Source organism: Mastomys coucha, chromosome X (assembly GCF_008632895.1).
Source record: "Mastomys coucha isolate ucsf_1 chromosome X, UCSF_Mcou_1, whole genome shotgun sequence".
In the NCBI taxonomy this organism is placed as follows: Eukaryota; Metazoa; Chordata; class Mammalia; order Rodentia; family Muridae; genus Mastomys; species Mastomys coucha.
In genome coordinates this window covers 9,644,996-9,659,449 of record NC_045030.1, presented here as the reverse complement: position 1 = coordinate 9,659,449, position 14,454 = coordinate 9,644,996, and the positions used below count along the sequence as shown (strand labels likewise).

Sequence of the window (14,454 nt, the reverse complement as noted above, 5' to 3'; positions counted from 1 at the left end):
GAGGGGAAACTGGGAATGGAGAAATTTACATGTAAATAAAGAAAATATCTAAAAAAAAATAAAAAAAAAGTATATGCTAGAATTTCAATTCTTGTTTGAAACTAATGTACTGGTAGTTCTTAAATTGTCCAAGTGTCACATTACTCACAAAGAAAAAATAACTATAATTTCCTGTCCTATCAAGAGTGAAGTGCTGCCGTGGACATTGGTTGATGTATGCCATGTGAACTAAGTTTGTGTTATTAACTGCATTTATAACATTAATCATGAGCTTCAAAACAGAAATCAGGTAATTATCCAAGAAGGACCTGCTTTCCAGTGGCTTTGTGACCTAGACTGTTTAACCTTGTCTCAGGACTTGCAGATTACCTACACAACATGAAGAGATAATAGAATTGTAAGGATGCAGACAAATCTTGGAACCACAGTATGATCAGATTCAGCTGTTGATTTTTCATATGTGATTAGTGTAGCATACAACATCACAGTTAAAGATTCTTCTATACAAGAGCTATAAAAATGTCTCTGATGTTTTTAGAATAAATACACTGTATACATATGCCTCCCAATCATGTGAAACACCTATTCCTTCTACTGTTATTTTCAAAAAGACTCAACTGTGAGCTATCTTTTCAAGATTTAGCATATATAATTTTAAAAGATTTGTTATATATGTATAAGTATTTAATTTTAGAATTCCTTTTTATTTTATTTTATGTGTATGAGCGTATTGCTTGCATGTATATCTGCACTATGTGTATGCCTGGGCCTGTGGAGACCAGAAGAAAAATGATAAAATCATACTTCCTGGGATTATTACAAAAAATTGTGAATCACCAGGTGGGGGCTGGGATTCAAACTTGGATCCTCTAAATGAGCAGCAATTGCTCTTAACTGCTAAGCCATCTCTCCAGCCCTATTTATATTTTTATATTACTTAAATATTTTATTGCTGCTCCTATTTATTTGTTTTATGTTTTGTGTATTGGTTTGTTTTGAGGGACAGATGTTTCTCATTATTACTCTATTCCTTTCTAAATAGTTGATAACTTTAAAAGAGTAATTAGTGTAGCAGCACTTATACTTACTTAGTTTTCCACCAACTGGCATGAAATGACTGTTCTGAGAGTTAGATTACGGTATTTAAATTGTCTAGAAGAGGGTCTGACTTCAGTTCCAAGCACCCACATTAATTGACTCAGAAACACTGCCATCTCTCATTTACTGGGATTGTAGACATGGAGCATCATACCAGGATTAAAACAGAAATTTCAGTCCATAGTTGATTGAAGGAATGTATGTGGTTGTTTGACTGTGCCTAAATGCTGAAACATGTTTACACCTCTATCACACATTTCCTTGATTCTTGCAACACCACTTTTCAAGGCTGAGGAGTTTCAACTGCTTTAGAGTCTTTGAAAAAACAAACAAAAAACAAAAAACCAAACCAACCAACCAAATAAACAAAAAACCCTTTCAACTGGATGTCCTAGTCAGTTATGTTTTCTGGTGTATCTCACTTTTAGGAGTGCCCTGGATATATAATTTAATATTCCCCTTCTAATTATTTTTGTGTTAAAATTTCTTATTGCTGGCAGAAATCCAGTGCCAAAGATTGCATTCTCTAAAAGAAATCAATTATATTAATATAACACTTGAAGAAAGAAATTAGCAATTTTTTATTAATCAGGAAAGGACAATATTGACTCTTTAAAAGGAAGAGAAATTTAATAATAAGACTATTAAAAAATAAATAAAACTGTTATGCAACACCTTTCTGCAAATGAGTCGAGCATTGTTAAGATGTCTGTGCTAGAATAGAAGTCTTAAAACCTGGAAAACTACAAAGATGTCATTTCCTTTTTGAGAGCTTTGAGGGCTTTTTCATTCATTCAATGACATAAAGAGCTATGTGAATCTTTAAAATTTTGCTTAAAATTCATTTTAGATTTACATATTTTATTCTATGTATACCAGTGTTTTGTCTGCATGTGTACGTATACAATGTCAAGTGCCTGGTGCCCAGTGCCTGTGGAGGTCAGAAAATGGTGTCAGATCACCTGGAACTGATGTTGCTGATGCTCATGGTCCCAATGTGTGGATGCTGAGAGGTAAACCTGGGAGCTTTGAAAGAACAACATGTGCAGTTAACCATTGAATTGAGAGGCTAAACCAATTCTATCTTGAGACTGGCCTCCATCCAAAACAACAACAACAACAACAACAACAACAACAACAAACTTGACCTACGGCAGAATCCAAGCTGTACCCAATTACCAGGAAGAACCTTGGCCCATACCGCAGAGTTATTCCCTAGCTACTTCCTAGCAACAGTTAATCAAAGATTAGTCTGATTGCTTCAGATGTCTTTTGAGACTATTCATGATTGTATACGATCTTGCTTCAGAGCACCTACCTATCAAATTATTATTATTCTATTAGATACTTGCCAGACTGCACACCCCCTCCCTCACTCCCTCACTTGCTCCTATTTTCCTATAAAAACTTGTCCTGCTGAGGGTTTGAGGATGCTCTGCCTTCCTTTCCTGTCCTGCTGTGTCAGGGTTGGGTTGGAGGAGAGCTCAAATCTTATGTTGTAATAAGGAGACCCTAATGGCTCCCTGGTGGTCTTTTGAGGTTCATGAACACTTCCTGGCACAAAAAATCATCTCTACAGGCCTAAATTTATTTTAATAAGAATAACAAACATATAATTGCATCTTTCTAATATTTGTACCTTGACTTGTCAAGCCACTGAGATTTAATTTTATTTATTAGAATCATATCACATTATATAATTGAAGAAATTACTATTATTCTGTACTTTAGCAAATTGACTGCTAATTTTTTTTGATTTGGTCATGTGCCCTATTATTTCAGAGTGTGTATATCCAATAAAACACATCAAACTTGTGAAAAAAAAAAGCTTAGATATACCACCTGCCTGGAGAAAATAGTTTGCAGATAATAGAGCATAGAGACTCAGACAGAAATGCAAGAAGTACATTTCACTCCTAATACTACCATTTAATGTTGTTTAATGCCTAAATGTGTTTCACCTCTCCATTTGTTAGAGGTGTATAATCAAAATTAACTCATACAAAAATCTGTCTCTTCAGTCTACTTCTTTGTCCTAATTTAGTAAGCCTATTCCACTTAGCAGTTATCTATGGAATTATATTAACTCTATAATTTTTTCTTTAAAGATGTCCATAAGCAAAATTAACACATTCAAAAATCTGTCTCTTCAGTCTATTTCTTTGTCATAATTTAGTAAGCCTATTCCACTTAGCAGTTATCTATGGAATTATATTAATTCTATTATTTTTGTCTTTAAAGATGTCCCCTGGTTTGCATCCAATGTAGGTTACCATAATATTTCTTCTTACTGCTAACTAGCCATGGTAAAGCAGAAGAACTAAGTCAATATTATTTTTTCTTAAGACTTAAGTCCAGAAATGGGTTTTGTGAGAAAGACAATATTTTATTTATTTTTGCCAAGCCCACAGTTCTCAAATTTTTCATGACAATAATGATTTAAAACATGTGTTTCACATATTCTTAAATTAAAACAATACTTGATTATTTTGCTGCAAATGTCTACATTTATTTTTTACACTCCGTATTTTATTCCCTGCCCCCATCCACCCTCCAAATGTTCCACATCCCATACTTTTTCCCCACCCCCATGTCTCCATGTGGATGTCCCCACCCCCACCCCACCTGATCTCTAAGCTCCCTGGGGCCTCCAGTCTCTTGAGGGTTGGGTGCATCATCTCTGAATGAACACAGATCCAGAAATCCTCTACTGTATGTGTGTTGGGGGCCTCATATCAGCTGGTGTATGCTGTCTGTTTGGTGGTCCAGTGTTTGAGAGATCTCAGGGGTCCAGGTTAATTGAGATTGCTGGTTCTCCTACAAGATCACCCTTCTCCTCAGCTTCTTTCAGCCTTCCCTAATTCAACAACAGGGGTCAGCTGCTTTTCTCTCCCTTGGTTAGGTGCAAATATCAGCATCTGACTCAGCATTTTGTTGGGTCTTTTGGAGTGCAGTTATGCTAGGTCCCTTCTTGTGAGCGCTCCGTAGTCTCAACAATAGTGTCAGGCCTTGGGACCTCCCCTTAAGCTGGATCCCTCTTTGGGACTGTTGTTGGACCTTCTTTTTCCTCAGGCTCCTCTCCATTTCCATCCCTGTAATTCTTTCAGAGTTGTGACTGTGGGATGCACCCCCTCCCTCATTTGATGCCCTGTCTTCCTGCTGGAGGTAAGCTCTATAAGGTCCCTCTCCCTACTGTCAGGCATTTCATCTAAGCTCCCTCCCTTTGAGTCCTGAGAGTCTCTCATCTCAGATCCCAGGTCTCTGTTGCATTCTGGAGGGTCCCCCTACCTCTTATCTCATGAGGTTGCCTGATTCCATTCTTTCTGCTGGCCCTCTGGGCTTCAGTCCTTTTCCCTCACCCAATACCAGATCAGGTATCCCTCTCCCCCAACTCCCTCCCCGCCCAGTTCATTTTCCCTCCCAGGTTCCTGTCCCTCCCTCCCTCCCAACTTGGGATTGCTTTCTTCTCCTTCCCAAATGGGACTGAGGCATCCTTACTTGGGCACTTCAGCCTGTTGAACTTTTTGAGTTCTGTGGACTGTATCTTGGGTATTCTGTACTTTTGTTGTTGTTGTTGGTGGTGGTGGTGGTGGTAGTGTTGGCTAACATCCACTTAGTACATTCCATGCATGTCCTTTTGGATCTGAGTTACCTCACTCAGGATGATATTTTCTAGTTCCATCCATTTGCCTGCGAAACTCAGGATGTCTTCATTCTTAATAGTTGAGTAGTATTCCATTGTGTAAATTAGCCACATTTTCTGTATCCATTCTTCTCTTGTGGGACATCTGGGTTGTTTCTAGCTTCTGGTTATCACAAAGAAGGCCACTATGAACATAGTGGAACATGTGCCCCTGTGGCCTGGTATATTTCCAAGAGTGGTATAGCTGGGTCTTCAGGTAGATCTATTTCCAGTTTTCTGATGACCCTCCTCCAGATTGGTTTCCAGAGTGGTTGTACTAGTTTGCCAACCCACCAGCAATGGAGTAGTGTTCCTCTTTCTTCACCTCCTCACCTGATGTTTTGATCTTAGCCATTCTGATTGGTGTAAGTTGGAATCTCAAAGTCATTTTGATTTGCATTTCTCTGAACACTAAGGACTTTGAACATTCCTTTAGGTGCTTCTTAGCCATTCAGGATTCCTCAGTTGTGAAATCTCAGAAGATTTTTAAAATAATTATTTAAAATTTAATTACCTGTAGAACTCCTGGACACCATGAGTATAAAGTGTCAGAGGAGGCCAGAAGAGGGTGCTAGATACCTTGACACTGGAGATTGTTGTGAGCTGTCAAGAAGGTTTTAGGAATCAGACTTGGGTATTCTGAAAAAACAGCCAGGCCTTGTAACCACTGATCAAAGTCTCCAATGTCAATAACAATGCTTTAAAGGGCATGTGTCCTAATTCTTCTATTAAATTTTATTTAATGTGCACATTTTAGTATATGCTACATGCCAAATTATAGGATACATATCTTTTGTAAATAAATATGCCAATGCATGTGATAATCTGTTTAACAGATATGCACAGGTAGCTTTCAGTGCTTCAGTCATGAACAAAGCAGACTTATTTCCTATGCAAATAATGCTTCCACATATGCCACACCCATCTTTCTGATATTTTGTCTCTCCTCAGTGATTGTTCAATTTTGTCTTCCATACTTGAGCTCCCCTTTCCCCTTTGTGGACTTAGAATTTACTGTTTGTTTCTATATTCTCGGAAGTTAGAGGTAGATTCTCATCTCATATATTATTTAAAGTATAATGTCAAATCTACTTCTATTGGCTGATCTTCAGTATTTTGAAGTTTTTATAAAATGTCCATTTATTTCTCCATTTTGCTCCTCAGATTTGGACCATAGAAAAACTCAAAAAGATGTCACTCCTGCAATGAAGTGAAAAGGAGAGATAATGGGAAGTCTGGAGGGAATGAAAATGATTTTATTATTGTCTCCTTCCCACTCAGTTTTTCACTTGTGTTTTTGAAAAGGCATTATTAATAAGCTCTTTCTGTACATTTTCACTTTCTTTTTATTCCTTCTCTCATCTTTGATAAAACCTAGTATATTTTCCATTTGTCCCATGCTAACATCTATTTATGTGCAGAAAGATTGACACCATACTGAGATTAATCTGTTTTGATGGGCACTGTGACCCAGTGACTCTTTTTGCCTCACAACTGGCTGTTAAAGGAAATTGCCATTGTTCCCTTTTTGAATGAGCCTAGAAAGAAATGCCTGTGTATTTCTATCAGTAGATTATAAGATAACAATGAATGTGCAAAGATTTGTCCAAGAAGTACTTCTGAAGTTAAGAATTGGGAGAATCTAGGAGGAGGTTGTGAAGGAACAAGTCAGAGCACAAATGGAAAATTGCAGAAGTCCGATAAATGAACATTTCATTGCAAAGAGGAACCTCTGGCAAGCATGTAATTCCTCAAAAGCTGTCTAGGAGCAAGATGTCTAGGTTTTGAGTTTTGTTGTCATTGTTTACTTTTATTTTTTTGTTTGCATTTGTGTTCGTGTTGTTATTTTTATTGTCGTTGTTGCTGCTGCTGCTGCTACTGTTTTCAAATTAATAACTAGGCAAGGGCACTCTGGAGAAGAAAATTTCCAGATGAGAGAATGATTTCCAGCAAAAATGATATCAGAGCCTAAGAAATCTTTGTAGTCATCAGAAATGAAAAGACCCTGAAGCTGAAGGAGGGCTACACTGAATGATAAAACAGATCCAAGAGAAGTGAAAAGGACCACAGGGTATTATAGAAAGCAATGAAAAGAAATGAACATTCTTCAAACTCAGGGATAAAGACTACCCACTATCCTGTCTAGTGTTCTCTCTGTCAGTCAATTTGCTCAAAACATTTGCTATGATTACTTTGTAAGCATACATCTGTTATCCATACAAATAAACATTTACTATTAGGTAGCTTCACTTTATGTCATTTTGCTTAATTTTATATGTAGTTTGTTTGTACAGAGTAGTAATAAGGATGGTATGAGTCCAAGTAAGTTTATTTATCTGATTTCCAGACTTATCATAGAAACCTGAAACCAAGGTTAGTATCTGGAGCTATCTGCATATGATTGGTGGGTTCTAGAGTCATGTGAAATATGAAAGATTTTGACCTCCAAGCAGTCAATAGTAACTGATATTGAAAAAAATTAACTATAGGTAAATCTTTGAGAGCAAGCTGAATGCTTGAGGTCCCTTAATGATGTAACATAAACACATTGAAAAATGTAGAACAGCTGGGCAGTGATGGTGCACACCTTTAATCCCAGCACTTGGGAGGCAGAGGCAGGTAGATTTCTGAGTTCAAGGCCAGCCTGCTCTACAGAGTGAGTTCCAAGACAGCAAGGGCCACATAGAGAAACCCTTTCTCAAAAAAACAGAACAAAAAAATAAACAAAACAAAAAAAAGTAGAACAAATGACAGACTATCATGTCATAATACTTGACTTCTAAAATTACAGAATAAGTTTTAATATCATTTATGATTTACTAAGTTTTGTGTTATTGTTATTCATAACTAATATTGGTCTGACAATTTTTATGGGACTTGTCATATTCTTGCTTCTGAAAATAATCTGGAAAAATTCCTTCCTCTTAAATGAGTGTGTGATTAGAAATATATAGTCTGTAAAGATGATATGAAACTGCTCTGTGAATCCTTCTGAGCTAGATGCTTTTATAAGATGTAAATTTCTTGAGAACATTTTCTACTTTAATAATGAAGATCAGTCTGTTCAAGCTTTTCTTCTCTACCAAGTTATGTTTTCAACTATATTTTTCTTTAAAAAACCACTTAATCTTATTTTTCAGACTGCTTTGTAAACATTTGTACAAAATGATGCTTACAATTTTCCCTGTTATCGAAAGTTATTCTTTCTTGTCATTCCTTATTTGTATGCTTTTGACTAAATTTAATTAATAATTTACATCACGGTTGGTTGGCTTTCAAAGATACAAGATTTTGATTTATCAGTTTAACCACCTTTTAAATCTTTCATTCACTACTTTAAAATTCAGTCTTTTTGAAATTTTCAATGCACATATGAATGCCACATATTTATGGCATAAATTGTAAACATTCAATTTGTGTTTGTATTGTGTGCTGATGACAAGTGTAGCATTTCCATAGCTTTAATTTGTGGGTATGAGCATTAGCATGAATGGTCATGTGCTTTCACATGTGTGTTGGGATCCTTCCAAATGCTTGTTTCTGTTTCTTTGTAAAACATATGATGTGTTGTAAAATGTTTTCACCCCACTGTGTTATAAAACACAGAAACTTATTCCTCTTCTCTAGTTGTATAGTTGTTATTTAATTTTGTTTCTATACCCCTGCCCCATTTTGTAGCTTCTAGTGACTAATCTTCCTTCTATGAATCATTTTATAGCTCCCACATGTGAGTAAGAATATCCTGTACTCAACTTTATGTGTGTGACACATTTCACTTAACATATCCTGTTCCACAGTGATAAGGCTTTCTTTTGTAATGGCTGTATAAAGTTCTGGTGTATGCACTCATTACTGCAATACTTGTGGGAATGCAAATATAGCTACAATATATTGATTTCATTTGTCTGGAGTACGCACACAGTAATATTTCTTTATTTTTCTTTCTTTAGGTTTGCTCAATTATTCTTCTTTCCTTCTTCCTTCCTTCCTTCCTTTCTTTCTTTTGTTCTCTTTGCAGCTAGAAATGTAATTCATTATTTTCTTTCCTTTATTTTTATTGATGTGGTAAATTTTCTTCTCATGAATCTCATGAGTTTTGATATTTAGTGCTATGCCTTCACTAATACTCTTTTTCAGACATAGAATTTCTTGTGGGTTTAATTCTTTTTACCTATATTTGCTTACTGGGAGAGTTTTTAATTTTTATGTAAAAGTAGAAGAGTTGTTTGTTTTGTATATTACTTGTCTTTTAATTTCTATTGATATTGCATTGGAATAAAATGCTGTTTGTTCATTATAAAAGCAACTGGTTAAAACATGTGTGGAACATGTGTGGAACAGAAAATTGTATTGTCTGTTACCAGAGTCCAGTGTTCAGTATATCTTGAGAGTTGTTGCTTGCTTAGCTCATTTGCTTATTTTTGAATGTGTGTGTCTCACATTTACTATATTTCCCTGACATCCATATGGCTTTTACAAATTAAACATTAGTATTCATTTTCTTTCTTTCTGTTCTTCCTATTCTACAAATATGATCTTAACTATTTAGTATTTGATACTAACAATTATTTTATCTTCATTTTAGAGTAGTGTCTTTTCTTTTTCAATCACCAATGCCTGGATTCTAATTAGGTAGCAGAATTCTAACTCTTCTTTCTGAATGTTTTTCAGTTCAACAGTAATTTTAAAAAAATATGACTAAAATTTGGTTTTTCAACAGGAGTAAATATTAAGATTTTAACAACAATGAATATAATAATGTAAATCAGCTATAAAAGTATCAAAACAATTTAAGAACTTACTTTTAAGAACTACTTGCTTTTTGAAAAGTAGGCAGTATGCTATTTGATTCTATATTAAACTGATATGTTAAATATGTTAAACAAATATGCTAAATTGATTGAGTTAGTGATTGTTGGGATCTCATGGGTGCAACTTCCTTTTCAAGTCTATAAGATATTCTGTAGCAGCAGGTGTTAGGATCTTCCTACACATACAATCTTTCCTCCCCATTTCTATAATGTTCTCTGAACCATGCATGCAGGGCTGCATGGTAGATGTATCCACTGAGATAAACATCCCACAATCAGTTGTCTTCTGTATTTTGACTAATTGTAGATTTCTGAAATCTTCTCCTTTTGCTGAAAAAAGAAGCTTCTTTAATGAGGGATGAGAGTAATACTTATTGTTGTGTATGAGAAGACGTATTCAGAATGCAGTTAGAAATAAAGTTAGTTTAGGATGGCAGTGGTAGGTTCTCCTTTAAGATCTGTGACCTCATCTGCCACTAGTAGTTATCTAGGCTTATTGTGCCAGGTATGATTTCCCTCCCATTGAATGGCTCTTAATGCCCAGTTAGGCAGCTATTTGTTACTCCCAAGATGAAAATACTGTTATTTCATTCTTGGGGATATCTTGTCATGCTGTTTTTGTGGTTCATGTACCTTACAGTTGGATAAGACTAGGGATTACAGCTGGGCAATGGTGTTACCAGCATGGTCTACAGAGTGAGGTCCAGGACAGCCTGAGCTGTACAGAGAAACCCTCTGTAGAAAAATAAAGAAACGAATGAATGAATGAATTAATGACTACTGATTCCTACTTTTCCATGGTAGCTTGCATAGCACTTTTGGCTACAAAAGGAGGGAGAATTCTAGGTTAGTCCCAGCTGGATTCCTCCAAGTGCTCTGCCAGAAGTTTATGTTGTCTTTAGCAATACAGTATATGGTGTATACCTTCCAGAAAGTGTCAGATCTGAAACAAGAGCAGAAGCAATTGTAAGATGCCTAATAATGGGCGATGGGCACTGAATTTGTATGAGTGGTAAGTTCTTTTCCACTGAGGAATATCTATGTCCTTATGCTGTAATTTTTATTTTTGTTATATGTATTTTTATTGTCATACTTTTTTGAACATCAAAATTTTATTCTTAAGGTATGAACAATATAAAGCTAAAACTTACAAGAACATTCAGATTTGGAAGAAAGTTGGAAATACAGCATTGATTTAAAAACAGGAGATTGGTCTTTTGTGTATTTTCTACCACCATGCAATGACTTTCTTAAAATAACCAACTAACCAAGTGAAATGCACGGATATATATATATATATATATATATATATATATATATATATATATATATGATTTTCACAGATGATCCTTTGACATTGAGTTTGTCCACAAAAATGTTTGATCTTCTTTCACTCTCAATGGCTGAATATCTATGAATTTTCTCTCTCCTTTTGAGTTCCTGTGTCCCTGGATGCTCATGACCCACGTTTTGCATTCCAGTGTTTCCTGATCATCCATTAGGCTTGAACTTCAGAACTTCATTTTGCCATTCATCATCAAAAGCATGAGCATTGCTTTCATTCATGTTGATGAACTCTTGGTTGACATCTTCATTTCCAGTCATGTTCTTTGACTTTCTAATGATATGAGCTCGGTTATGAATATGATGACCAACAGCCATTATTTCTAGTCCACTGTCAGAATCTCTCATTTTTTTCTGTTTTTTTTTTATTCCTCCTGGAGCCCTATGGGTTTGAGTTGAGGCCTAGAAAACCCTTGATAGTTCATCTTCTACTTTGGAATAGGTCATAACAGAGGAAGAACAAAATGAATGCCCATTTGGAAATTTAGCCATTGAAAATTGGCTAAAGTTTCTTTGTAACTCCTGTATACCATTTCCCATAATTACCATACTTGCATCCATTGTATGAAAAGGGTTGACTTCTGCATGAGTTAAGGAATACTCACCATCACCATGGTCTCTACAATTATATGTTCTTCCTCTATGATCAGAGAGACTGAGCAAGTCTCTTCCAAGAGGTTCAGAGAAACTTTTCATTATGTTGCATTTTTCTCAGTGTGCAAAAAAAGAATCAGTGAAGAAAGGGTTGTCCTCAAAGCTGATGCTAAGCATACAGAACATCATGGTTCTGTGGTGGGCATGGGTGGTATTGTCCTCCTTTTGATTGGTAGTTTTTACTGTTTAATTTGTAGCATTTGAGAAATTGGCTATTTTATTCTCATGTATACATTTGTATTTGTATTTTTCATACTAAACCAATTTTGTAATAAATACCATTTTTCCTCTCTCTCTCATAGATCAGTGTAACCAGAGGGTGTCTATCACATTAATCTTTTCTATTTAAAAAGACATATTTTTCTTTGATAATGCTATCTGTTTAGCTTTTACATTTCATTAACTTTTACTCTTGGGGCTAATATTTCATTTTCTCTGTTATTCACATTTATCCCATTATTTTTATGAGATGAATGTGTCTTGTGTATTTTGAAATTATATTATTCCCTATCCAGTGATGTTTAGGCTATATATAACCAATCTGTGTCAAGCATTGGCCATTGCCTGTATTTGATATATTTAAGCTGGAAGTCTGGTTTATATACTTCATCATCATCTTGATTATATTGACAGGTAAGAACAGCCATTTTAGCTTTAAATAAAAGTAGAGATAAAATACTTTTAATGTTTTTTAATTTTAAACTTGAATTAGCCTAGAATACTATTGCAGGATAATAGATAGGTGGTCATATATATGAAAAAGAATATTTTCCAAAATAAATTATCCCATTTCTTTTTTTGGTATCACTGTCTTCACAATTTTTGTTGCTGTTGAATAGGATTCATTGCAGAAGTTATTACTTGGCAGGTTTTAACATTGAATCAAAGAGAAAAATATGAAGAAACCATGTAACTAATTCAGGCAAAAGCAAATTTATAGCTTACAGGTCTGATAGGAAATACTTCTTGCCTATATACGGTGTAGCTTGATTGAATATATTTTCCTGTGATAGTAACTACAAATTCCCTGGTGCCTTGGCCAATGGAGATTTAAAACAACAGCTAAGCCTGAAACACAGATGTTTCATTTCCAGGAATTTCAAACCATTTCTGACAATAGCACTCAAAATTCCTTTATAACCATAAAGATAAAAGATTTTTATCTAGAAACACTTACTTTACTCTGATGGGATAGAGCCAATGCCTTTTTTGTTTCTGATGCAAGAGGACTTTCATTTTCAAATGCTTGGTCAATATTTCATAAATGAAGAAAGAACTGTAGTACTCTTGTTCAACTTGGACACTGAAGTGAATGTAGTGGGTTCCTTTACACTCAGGCAACATGAGGGCAGTGGCCTTTCTATAGCTGGAACACTGTTCTTATGGGAAAATATAGGAAATTCAGTGTTGCCAGAAAGTGTGTAGGAATTTCACATGTGTATAAGTGTGTGTGTGATTTCACAGTGCCCTGAACATTCTATGTATGGTCTCCACAACTAATACATGCATGCTAATAATCAGGTCATGACTTGAGATTTTACCATCTAGAAAATATTCTCATTACATTAAAATGATAGAGTTTATTTTACATTTATATGTTTTATTCAGTAATGTACATTGAGACCTGAGGCACTGACTGAGTATTTAACTAGCTCATCAAAATTCTGGACAACTCTGGAGTCCCTTGTTCTAAAATTACATTTTCTTGAATTTATATTATGTATCTTCCTTAAGCATAGCCTAGGCAGTTTAAAAAAGCAAACAATTATTTTTCATAGTGTTATAGAAAGGAAACTCCAAGATTGAAGTGCCAGCACATTAATTATGTGACCAGAGTTCACTTCCTGGATTGCAGTCAGTTAATTTCTACTTGGATTTACCTAAGTATGGCAACAGAGATAAATCTCTATTCTCCCCACTTCCTGTGTGTGTGTGTGAATATGTGGGTCTCCCTGTGTGTGTGTACCTGTGTCTGTGTGGGTCTATGTATGTTTACATGCCTCCTTCACTCAACCCATCTATTTTCCTCTTCTTTCTTTCTACTGGGGCACTAATTTTACTGGGAGACTCTCATTCTCATGGTTTCTTCTTACCCTAATTACTTCACAGAAATTCTACCTCTAAATATCACCACACTGAAAGCTATAACTTGAATACAAGAATTTTGTGGAAACACAAACACAACAATGTCTGATACAGATGAAGGCATTTTACAAAACATTTCCTATGGGTCTTGGATATCTATGAAGAGATGAAAGGCCCCAGAATTGTAATTGTGAGGTTTCAGGGACAATTGGATTTGGAAGTTCTTTTCATCTTTCTTTGTGTAAAGGTAGAATACAAATTATGCCACAGCAGGGAAGTGTTGCATTTCAGAGCTGAACAAAGCAGACACATGACAATATCTCTACTCAGAAAGATAATCCATACTTGTAGACAGATGCTAAGTATAACATGTGATTTCACCCATCCCAGGAAAAGTCTGAATAAGACATTTTATTCTATTAATTTGAATCTATAGAAAATGACTGAGTCCTGGAGAGTGCTTTGAACAAACTTCTAAATACTATAGAAGAAATGATTACCAGCATGCTAAATCATCCAGTTTGGGGCAGATTTGTTCTTGGAATTGGAAGCACCATTTTATACCTAAGAATATGGTTTGTCTACTTCCAATCAGGATGGAATCACTGGAGCTATATTCACTTCACCTCCTGAAAATTCAAAACCCAGATAAAATAAAATAACTGCCATATTCAAAACACTGGATGCTTTCTCAGCATCTAGTGAAATGATCATACGGTTTTTGTCCTTGAGTTTATTTATGTGGTGAATTACGTTGATGGATTTCCGTATATTGAACCA

At 35.3% G+C, this 14,454-nt stretch overlaps 1 pseudogene; it reads right to left on the bottom strand.

Annotated features, from left to right (window-relative positions):
* Positions 1-10,923: 10,923 nt before the first annotated feature.
* Positions 10,924-11,715, bottom strand: LOC116091071 (annotated as a pseudogene).
* Positions 11,716-14,454: the final 2,739 nt, after the last annotated feature.